Source organism: Hipposideros armiger, unplaced genomic scaffold (assembly GCF_001890085.2).
Source record: "Hipposideros armiger isolate ML-2016 unplaced genomic scaffold, ASM189008v1 scaffold_1163, whole genome shotgun sequence".
Taxonomy (NCBI): Eukaryota; Metazoa; Chordata; class Mammalia; order Chiroptera; family Hipposideridae; genus Hipposideros; species Hipposideros armiger.
The window spans coordinates 349,793-361,489 of record NW_017732513.1 but is presented as its reverse complement, the minus strand read 5'-3'; positions in this window follow the sequence as shown (position 1 = coordinate 361,489).

The window sequence follows — 11,697 nt, the reverse complement described above, 5'->3', positions numbered from 1 at the left end:
TTCTGCTATTATAAGAGGTACTCAAAGTGGTTACCATCAGTGTAATTTTAATACAGTTTTTTCCTTTCTTAAAATGTGCAAACATTTTTTTGGCACCGTGTGTGTGTGTGAGTGTGTGTGTGTGTGTGTGTGTATACACACACACACACATATATATATGTGTGTGTGAATATATATACATATATCTATATATATGTATATATATATGTGTATATATGTGTATATGTTACATACACACACACAGGTATAATGTGAGTTCCTTTAGAAGAGTTATACTGAATTTCTATCTTTTTGCCAACAAAATGTCCTGTATAAAATATGCATGTGACAGATTTTCCTACACAGTGGAGCAGATCCTGGGAGAAATCCTCCACTGTAATGGATTATGTATTTGTTTGTTTCAAACTAGCACCTACAAGCATATACAACCACACGACATGGTATTGCACACAAATAACAAATTGCTCCAGGGCCTATATCTAAGGAGACCTGATATCACCTGAGTGATGATTCTGACACTAAAGAGATATAACATAGTAAAAGCAACAAATGTACACTTGTGATAATACTTCAGAAAGTGTTCATGAGCAGGTGACATTGAAGAAGTGATGTTTGACAATAAAGGGACTGCAGTGTGAAGCACTTGGGCCAGAGTTTTCTTGGCAAGAAAAAAGTCCTTGAGGTGAGAACAAATGTGGAATTTATGGAAAATAGAACAAGGCCTGGTTGCTGACTACAGTGGGGGCACAAAGAAGTGATTCAGATGGTAGGACAAGCAGGCTGTGGTTAGGTGACTCAGGTCACTGTAGGCAAGAAAAATAAATTTTAGTGAAACTCTGAAGCTATTGGAAGGTTAACACAGGTCAGTAACATGATCTAATTGGCATTTTGAAAAGTTCACTCTGTCTGCTGTACAGAAAAATGGATTGTATTAAGGAAAATGGAAGCAGAAAACCTATTATGAAATTACTGCTATAGCCCTGATGAGCGGTGATAGTAGCTTAGAGTTCATAGGATGCACGGAAGGATTGTATGTAGGGGTGATGGACACAGAAGAATCAAATGTTTGGGGCTTGAACAAGACAAAGGATGGTAGTTTCATTTACCAAGAAAACTTAGAAAGGCCAAGATCAAGTGAAAGGATGAGCATACAGCATTTAGCCCAAAGTGTGGAAATGTTTAATGTCATATTTGTTATTGTTATCAGTTCTGGGTTGCCTGTATTGATAACCTACAAAACTCTTAAAACATGATTTTGTGCACTGTGGTAGCCATACAAAGTCCCATGCAAGGTTCCTCAGCATCAGCATTTATGCTTAATAAGAGTTCTGAAATGTACTTCCCTTTTACAGGTAGACTAAAAATTAGATAAAAAATTTTTCTCAAGGCCAACTTTATTCTGTGAAAATTAATAAAGGAAACCTTAACTAAAATTGGTGTATGGATGCCCTGTAGAGGGAACTCTCACACTCCACCTCTCATTGTCAATTACCCCAGAGAGGATGATGTCATCAATTACACCTACAGTTAATTCAGTCCCCAACAGGAAGAGATGTACCTTGTGCTCCCACACAGGAAGTGCAACTACTTTACTACTCCATCAGGAGGGAGGAAGATGTTCTTCTTGCCCAGCAACAAATCCCATCAATGGAAACACCACAGCTCAGCCAGTGAGAAGCCATTGTCACTGGAACCCTTACTTTCTCCCAAAGAACTCAGTTTTCCTTGGTGATAACTTCTTTGTCCAATCCTCCTCTCTATAAAAGCCTACCATTTTGTACAACACCTGGGAGTATCTCTCTGCCTGTTAGGTGAGATGCTACTCGATTCATGAATCATTTAATAAAGCCATGTAGATCTCCAAATTTACTCTGTTGTATTTTGTTTTTAACAATTCTCAAAGCCTCAGTGTGCACACAGTATTCAAATATACAAGCTTAAATTTTTTAACTAATATTAGACTCTATATAAAGATAATCATTTCCCATGATGTTTATATAAAATAAATGCAATAATTTTTTGATTCTATATTATGGAAATACACATTTAAAAAGACAGACAATACCCTATATATATAAAAAAATTTCAACTTCTCATACTTCTGTAAATTGCATCTTTTATTACTTTCAGGTGTACAATAAAAATAGTGATTAGACCTTTATATACCTCAAAAAGTAATAACCCCAGTAAGTCTCTTACCCGTCTGACACTGTACATAGTTATTAGAATATTATTGACTATATTCCCTATCCTGTATTATATATCCCCATAATTATTTTTTCAATTATAATTGACATTCAATATTATTTTGTATCAGTTTCAGGTAGTGGTTAGACATTGATATAATTTATGAATTGATTCCCCCTGATAAGTCTAGTACCCATCTGACACTATACATAGTTTTTACAATATTATTGACTATATTCCCCATACTATACTTTTACATCCCCATGACTCCTTTGTAACTACCAATTTGTATTTCTTAATCACTTCACCTTTCCCATCCAGCCCCCAACCCCCCTCCCATCTTTTGTAGTAACCATCAGTCTGTTCTGTATATCTATGGGTTGTTTCTGTTTTGTTTGTTTGTTTATTTTGTTCTTTATATTCCACATATATAAGTGAGATCATATGATATTTGTCATTCTTAGTCTGACTTATTTCAATTAGCATAATATCCCTAGGTCCACCCATGTTGTTACAAATGGTAAGATTTTAATTCTTTATTATGCTGGAATAATATTCCATTGTATACATGTACCGCAATTGCTTTAGTGGATAATCTGTTGATTTGCATTTCAGTCGTTTCCCTATCTTGGCTATTGTAAATAGCACGGCAGTGAACATAGGGGTGCATGTATCCTTTCGAATTAGTGTTTGAATTTCTTTGAATAAATATCCAAGAAAGGAATAACTGGGTCATAAAGTAGCTCTATTTTTAATGTTTTGAGGAACATCCAAATTATTTTTCAAAGTGGCTGCATCAATTTGCAATCCCACCAACAGTGCACAAGGGTTTCCTTTTTTCCACATCCTTGGCAACACTCGTTGTTTGTTGATTTATTGATGATAGCCATTCTGACAGGTGTGAGATCATATCTCATCATGGTTTTTATTTGCATTTCGCTGATGATTAGTGACTTTGAGCATCTTTTCATATGTCCGTTGGCCAGCTGTGTGCCCTCTTTGAAGAAATGTCTATTCAGGTCCTCTGCCCATTTAACTGTATTGTTTGTTTTTATGGTGTTGAGTTTTATAAATCTTTTATAGATTTTGGATAATAACCCCTTATCAGATATATCATTGGCAAAAATCTTCTCCCATTCAGTAGGATATCTTTTCCTTTTGTTGAAGGTTTTCTTCACTGTGCAAAAACTTTTTTAGTTTGATGTAGTGCCATTTGTTTCTTTTTTTTTTCTTTTGTTTACCTTCCCTGAGGAAATATATCAGTAAAAATATTGCTATGGTTAATGTCTGAAAGTTTATTGCTTATGTTTTCTTATAGGACTTTTATGGGTTTGTGTCTTACAGTTAAGTCTTTAATCCATTTTGAGCTTATTCTTGTATATGGAGTAGAAAGGTAGTCCAGTTTCTTTTTTTTCATGTATCAGTCCATTTATTGAATAGATGATCTTTACCCCAATGTATATGCTTGCTCCCTTTGTCAGAGATTAAATGACTAGATAGGCATGGATTTATTTCTGGTCTTTCTATTATTTTCCATTAATCTATGTGTCTGTGTTTAAGCCAATACCATGCTGTTTTTATTACTATGGCTAGTATAGCTAAATATCAGGTAGTGTGAAACCTCCAGCTTTATTCTTCTTTCTCAACAATGCCGTGGCTTTTGTGTTTTTTGTCTTTTATGTTTTCACATAAATTTTAGGGTCTTTTATGTTTTCACATAAATTTTAGGATTATAAATTCTAGTTCTATGAAAAATACCATTGGTATTTTGATAGGGATTGCATTGAATCTATAGATTGCTTTGAGTAGTGTGGGCATTTTAACTATATTAATACTTCCTATCAATGAGCATGGTATATGCTTCTATTTATTTGTATCTTTTTAAATTTGTTCAATGCCTTATAATTTTCTGAGTACAGGTCTTTAAATTCCTTGGTTAAATTTACTCCTAGGTGTTTTTTTTTTCTTTTCTTTCTTTCTTTTTTTTTTTCCTGATGCAATTGCAAATAGGATGTTATCTTAATTTCTCTTTCTGATAGTTCATTATTGGTGTATAAAATGCAACTGATTTCTGAATATTAATTTTGTATCCCACTTCTTTACTAAATTCATTTATCAGTTCTAATAATTTTTTTGGTGGCATCTTTGGGGTTCTCTAAATCTAGTGTCATGTCATCTGCAAATAATGACAGTTTTACTTATTCCTTTTCAATTTGGGTGCCTTTCACTTCTTTTTCTTGTCTGACTGCAGTGACCAGAACCCCCACTACTATCTTGAATAAAAGTGGTGAAAGTGGACACCCTTGTTTTGTTCCTGATCATAAAAGAATGCTTTTAGTTTCCCCCATTCAGTGTGATGTTCCCTCTGTTCCCACTTTGCTGAGAGTTTTTATCATAAATGGATGCTGGATTTTGTCAAAAGCTTTTTCTGCATCAATTGATATGATCATATGGTTTTTATTTTTCATTTTGTTTATGTGATGTATCACATTAATTGAATTGTAGACATTGAACCAACCTACCAACCTTGCATACCAGGACTAAATCCCAGTTGATCATGGTGTATGATCTTTTTAATGTTTTGCTAAATTTAGTTTGTTAATATTTTGTTCAGGGTGTTTGCATCTATGTTCTTCAGGGATATTGGCATATAATATTCTTTTTTGTAATGTCTTTCCCTGGTTTTTGAATCAGGATAATGGTGGCCTTGTAGAATGAGTTTGGAAGCCTCCCCTCCTATTGAATTTTTTGGAATAGTTTGAAAAGAATAGGTCTTAATTCTTTTTTGAATGTTTGGTAAAAGTCACCTGTGAGGCCACCTGATCCAGGACTTTTATTTCTTGGGAGCTTGTTGATTAATGATTTGATTTCATTAGATGTGATCGGTCAGTTCAGATTTACTGTTTCTTCTTGATTCACTCTAGGAAGATTGTATGTTTTTAGAAATTCATCCATTTCTCCCAGATTGTCCAATTTGCTTTATAATTGCTCATAATATTTTCTTAATTTTTTTTGTATTTTTGTGGTGCTAGTTTTGACTTTTTCTTTTTCATTTCTGATTTTATTTGGGTCCTCTCTCGCTCTTTCTTTTTTTTTTAAATGAACCTGGTTAAAGGTTTATGAATTTTCTTTATTTTTTCAGAGAATCAGCTCTTGGTTTCATTGATTTTTTGTATTGTTTTATTGTCCTCTATTTCATTTATTTTGGCTCTAATCTTTATTATTTTCTTCCTTGTACTCTCTTCGGGCTTTGATTGCTGTTCTTTTTCCAGTTCCCTAAGGTATAAAGATAGACTGTTGATTAGATATTTTTCTTGTTTTTTTTAGAGAGGCCTACAATACTATGAATTTATTTTTAGGACTGCTTTCACTTTGTCCCATAGATTTGGGGTCATTTTGTTTTCATTTTCATTTGTCTCAAGGCATCTTTTCATTTCTTCATTCATCTCATAGTTGACCCATTCATTATTTTGCAGCACATTATTTAGTCTCCATGTGTTCGTGTGTTTTTCAGTTTCTTTTCTTGTAATTGATTTTTTGTTTCATACCACTGTGGTCAGAGAAGACACATGACATGATTTTAAACTTCTTAAATTTATTGAGACTTGTTTTGTGGCCTAACATGTGATCTATCTTGGAAAATGTTCCGTGCACATGAAAAGAATGTATATTCTGCTACTTTGGGGTGAAATGCTCTAAAAATATCAATTAAATCTACCTGGCCTAGTGTGTCACTTAAGGCTGCTGTTTCAGTGTTGATAGTTCTGTCTGGAGGATCTGTCCCATTGGTGTCTGTGAAGTGTTAAAGTCCTCTACTATGATTGCGTTACTGTTGATCTCTGCTTTTATGTTTGTCAAAATTTTTACATATATAGAGGCTGCTATGTTGAGTGCAAAGATGTTTACTAGGGTTATGTCCTCTTGTTGGATTGATCCCTTTATCATTATGTAGTGCCCTTCTTTGTTGTTTATTATAGTTTTTATTTTAAAGTCTATTTTGTCTGATATAAGTATTACTACTCCAGCTTTTTTCTTGATTCCATTTGCATGAAATATCTTTTTCTGTCTCTTTACTTTCAGTCTGTGCGTGTCTTTCGATCTGAGGTGGGTCTCTTATAGACTGTATATCCATATAGACTGCATATGGGTCTTGTTTTCTTATATACTCAGCCACTCTATGTCTTTTGAGTGGCTCATTTAATCCATTTACATTTAAAGTGATTATTGACAATTACATAGTTATTGCCATTTTATTATTCATATTTTTATCTTCTATTTTTGTTTGATTTTCCCCCTTCTTCTTAAAGTAATGCCTTTAATATTTCTTTAATAAGTGCTTGGTAATAATGAATTCCTTTATCTTTTTCTTGTCTAGGAAGCTCTTCATCTCTCCTTCAATTTTAAATGATAGCCTTGCTGGGAAGAATAGTCTTGGTTGTAGGCCATTTCTTTTTATCACTTTGAATATTTCTTGTCACTCTCTTCTGGCCTGTAAAGTTTCTGCTGAGAAATCAGCTCTTACGGGAGTTCCATTGTATGTAACTAGTTGTCTTTCTCCTGCTGCTTTAGGATCCTCCATTTGTCTATAAGTTTTGCCCTTTTGATTATGATTTGTCTTGGTGTGGGCCTGTTTAAGCTCTTTTTTGGGACTCTCTGCACTTCATGGGCTTGTATGTCTATATCCTTTACCAGGTTAGGGAAGTTTTCAGTTATTATTTCTTCAAACAGGTTCTCGATCCCTTACTCCCTCTCTTCTCCTTCTGATACTGTTATGATGTGAATGTTGTTATACTTGATCTTGTCCCAGAGGTCCCTTAAACTATCATTTTTTTAAAATTCTTTTTTTTTCTTTTTGTTGTCCTAATTCGGTTTTCTGCTACCTTGTTTTCTAAATTGTTGATTTGACCCTCTGCTTCATCTAATCTCCTGTTGATTCCTTCCAGTGCATTCTTTATTTCCGTCATTGTATTCTTTATTTCTGATTGGTTCTTTTTTTATAGTTACTATGTCCTTTTTATGTTTACTACCTCTTTGCTGAAGTTCCCACTAACTTCCTTAAGCATTCTTACAGCCAGTGTCTTAAACCCTGTCTCTAGTGTATTGGTTGCCTCCATTTAATTTAGTTATTTTTCTGGAATTTTGTTTTGTTTTGTTTTTTATGTGGTACATGTTTCTTTTTTCCTCATTCTGGCTACCTCTCTGTGTTTGCCTCTATGTGTTAGGTAGATCTCTGTGTCTCTCAGTCTTTTCCAGGTAACCTTATATAATAGGTGTCCTGTGTGATCCTGTGATGCAGCCTCCCTGGTCACCTGTGCATGTGTTCAAGAAGTGTCCCTTGTGTGTGCTGTGTGTAGCTGAGCCTTGACTTCTTGTTGTGTGTCAGGGGTGGAATTGACTTTCTGGCTGACTGGCTATTAGGACTGGGTATGCCTGTAGTGTATGAACTTCTGTGTGGGGCCTAGCCCATTAGAGGGAGATTCACTCGAGTGGGTTCTTGTGCATGTGGAGACCACCCTTTGAGTTTACCTCTTGTGGGTCCAATTGGGTTGTGCTCTGGTGTGGTCTGAGGCCAGTCTCTGTGTGTGCTGTTTCTAGTGCCGCTTGGGAGGGGCTCCCATGCACTTCAATTTCATCCCAGGGTTATCTAGTAGGAGCTACAAAGTATATGTAATTGTTTGGACCTGGAGGTGTGTGGGTGGACCTTCACTGTGAGCTGAGGCTGGCTGCCACCAGTATCAGGCCCAGGGCAGCTTAGCAAAGGCCCAGGATTCCCCTAGGCCTGTTACCATCTACTGGCTGCCTGGAACGCTCAGCTACTGAGAGAGGCTCTTCAGGTGCACAGGCCAGGCTGGTTGACCCGATGTGGACAGTGACCACAGGGATGTTGCCTGAGTTGGGTGAGGTGGGGTCCCAGGGAGCCACACAGTCTGTTGGTTTTTACAAAGTTAATGTAGATTTAGTTTTTGAGCCAGTGCTAAGGATAATATATTGAATTTAGCCAATCCTCATAGTCATTCAGCCTGAGAGTCAATTCTACCCACTGACACACAAAAGAAATCAAGGTTCAACTACAAGAGAATGGCCTGAAAATACCACAGACAGCCACCACTCTCCTCAGGCCCACAGAGCCCCAAGTGCTGCCTAAGAAAGGCTATAGTGCAAGCTAGTGCTGAAAGTTTCCCAGGCTGCTGTAGACCATATGCTGCTGCTGTAGCTTCCCGCAGCTTGGGGGGAATGGGGTATCCATCCAGGGGGTGAGAGTACCCAAGATGATATCGTACTAGCTGGGCAAGCCTTACCAAGGTGGTGCATGCATGCTATGATTTTAGCAAACCAATTGGGTTTCTGATTTGGCCCTTTGCAGATAATTTCAACACAGGAAAGATAGTGCCCTCCTGTTTGTTACACGTGAGGCAGGCTCCACACAAGAATAATGGCTGTCCCTCTAGCCTTCACTCTCAAGTCACACTACTCAGACTTTCCTCTATGTCTCTGGCACCTCTCAAGTTTCTGCCCATCTGCTGGAGCCCAGGGTGAGTACTTACAAGTAAGTGAGTCTGTGTGTGGACTCTTTAAGAGGACATCTTGGTTTTTAGCTGCTTTCCAGCTCATCGGGATGGACAGATGGAATCCTTACTGATTTTCATTGACAGACGTTGTGAGGGCTTCTTTTCCCATCACAGGACCCTGGATGGGGAGCCCCATGTGGGGCTAGGACCCCGCCCTCTTCAGGGGGTACTTCTGCCACTGAGGTGTCCCTTCCAGTGTTCAACCACCACCTGTGGGTTTGGGGTCAGCCCATTTTGCATCTTCATCCCTCCTACCAGTTTTGATGTGGCCTCCTTTTATATCCTTAGTTATAGGGGTTCTGTTCAGCTAGTCTTCAGGTGTTTCTCAAGATTGATTGTTCTATAAATTAATTGTAATTTTAAAGTGATCATAGGACTCTGTAGACATAGCATGTACCTATTCTGCCATCTTACACCGTCTCTGGATCATGCAAAGTTCACTTGTTTCCATAAAGAATAATGATATCTCAGGAAAAACATCATAACCTTCAAACTGTTCTCTCTCACTCTTTTTGTAATTATGTAAAAGACACACACACATACACACACATAAATGAGATTATTTAAAATAAGGAATTTGCTTAAAACTTAGCTTTAACAGCATCTATCTCTGTAAAGCGAATTTTTATGTGAGGAAAACATTCAGCCAATGTATATCACACAAGCAGAAAACCTTATGGAAATTTCTTCCCATGTGGAGAATAAGTTTCATGAAGCCTTCTATAGTTATTCAGTGCTGTCCTTTAAATTCTCTTCATAATTTTGAAAATGTGTAAAACAAAAACCTAGAAATCTGGATTGAAACAATACACTTGAGAAGAAAATCAGTGGAAGTGTTTGAGCTATCTTTATCAGATACCATTGTACCGACCAGGCTCATGTATTAAAAACTGGGGGACAGAAAATCAATAAAATACATTAAGCTTGACATGGTTTCACTAGTTAAAAAAATAAATAAATAAAAATGAAAACAAAACCTCTTATTCCATTCAAAATACATTGTCACCTATGCGGTCTCAACCCTCTAGGAACACCGTCTGTCTCAAAGAATTTCCCGATAAGATCTAATAAACAAGAAGGCCAAGATTTAAGGTCCACACTGAGTTTTTCTATAACTGTAAATAGTATTGATTTTCTTCAAAGAGCTGTGAAAATTCTAAACCCTAATTGACCCATGACAAAGCAGTGTCGGACTTAATTCAAATTGTTAACTTATTTCATTAAAGATTAAGTATTTTTTAAAACCCCGGTTCTGGTTAGTTTCTTTGCACTCAGCATCAACAAAAGCTATCCTGTAAAAAGCGGTGACTCTGCAGAGCAGCTTCTAAGGAAGCAACTTTGCTCAGGGCTTATGCTTTGTGTCCTGAGTCGCTATCTCAAGAGGCATTTGGTGTCATAGGCACGTGGTTTCTGTGGATCCACCTGCAGTTTTAGACTCTGCTTGGTCTTTTGGTCCCAGGCGGTTTCCTATTGCTCTGATGCAAAAGCAATATAAAAGCACTTTGTTTCTGTGTATAATTTGGTGTAGACCCTTCAGTTTGCAGATTTTCTGAAACATGATTCTTTGCTGTCTTTGGTTTCCTATTAGCCTACAGAAAATAAACAAAATTCCTTCCACCACCATGTACCCAGTAAAGCAGTAGAATCCTGCCTCCCTGCAGCTTCTAGCTGCAACTAGCCTATCAGACACATCCTGTAATTTGTTACAACTCTTAATGGCTTGATTTTGTTGCATGACCTTGGTAATATCAACTTGTCATCCAATGTTAGTTTCTTCCAGGATTGTTTGATCTTGGCCATAGTGTTTCTTGTATCTCAAATTACTCATTGGTAAGATAGAGGATGTAAAGGAATAGACATATTCATATGCTTTACTAAATGTGAGAAATAAAATAAGTCACTATCTCTCTAGTAAGTCAATCATTCAGAAAGAGAAGGCAATAGATTGTTTTTTCACACCTTCACCCACCTACTCATTAAAATATAAATTCCATACAGACAGGAGACATGCTTTTCTTCTCTAGGGATCCACTAGCAAAAACAGTGTCAGTCACATATGCTTATAGTCAGAAGACACAAAGATATATTAAAAACATAAAATAAAATAAAGGTAGCTTTCTACTTTCAAAGATCTCACTACCGTGCTACTCCTTAAGCAGTCCAGCTGTGTTACAGTGAAAATACTCTGAGGAACAAAATAAAAGAGAACCTCAAGCAACCAGAGTTCTCCCTTCCACTTTGAAACCTACCTGGGGTATGGTCTTTGGTATCATTTAACCTCTAGGTACCTCAGTTTGGTCATCTGGAAATGGAATAACGTGCACTGCATGAGGATAATATATGGAGTTTAGCTGTGTGTAGCAGAAAACCCAGGTAAATAATACAGGCTTAAATAAGATTATATGTTTTCTTTTTCTTCAAATAATAAAAATTCCATGGTTAGCAATTTAGGGCAAGCTTTACAGCTCCACAATACCATCAGAGACCCAATTTCTTCCCCCCACCCCACCTCAGCTGTCTTTAGTATGTTCATCTCATTTTATTGTGGCAGATGTCTGTTGGAGCTTCTGTATCACAACCATATTTCAGACAAAAACATGGGAAGAACAAAAGATCAAAGGGTCATTTGGGCTGAGATGACTTCCTTTTAAGGAGCTAGACACATGTTACTCTTTCCCCTAAATCTCAATGGCCAGAACGATATCCCTTATTTACAAGACATGCTAGAAAATGCAGTTTTTTAAGGTGGTCATTTGCGCATACAACAAAATCAGATCTCTTTCAGTAAGAAGGTAGGGAAAACTAAATATTTAGTAATAAACTAGCTGTTGTAGTCACAAATACAATCTGGTTATGTATGATAAACATTTATTGCATGTACAAAGATTTATTGCTCGTACAATTGGGGTCAAGTGTTTTGCAATGCTTAAGATGGAGAAAA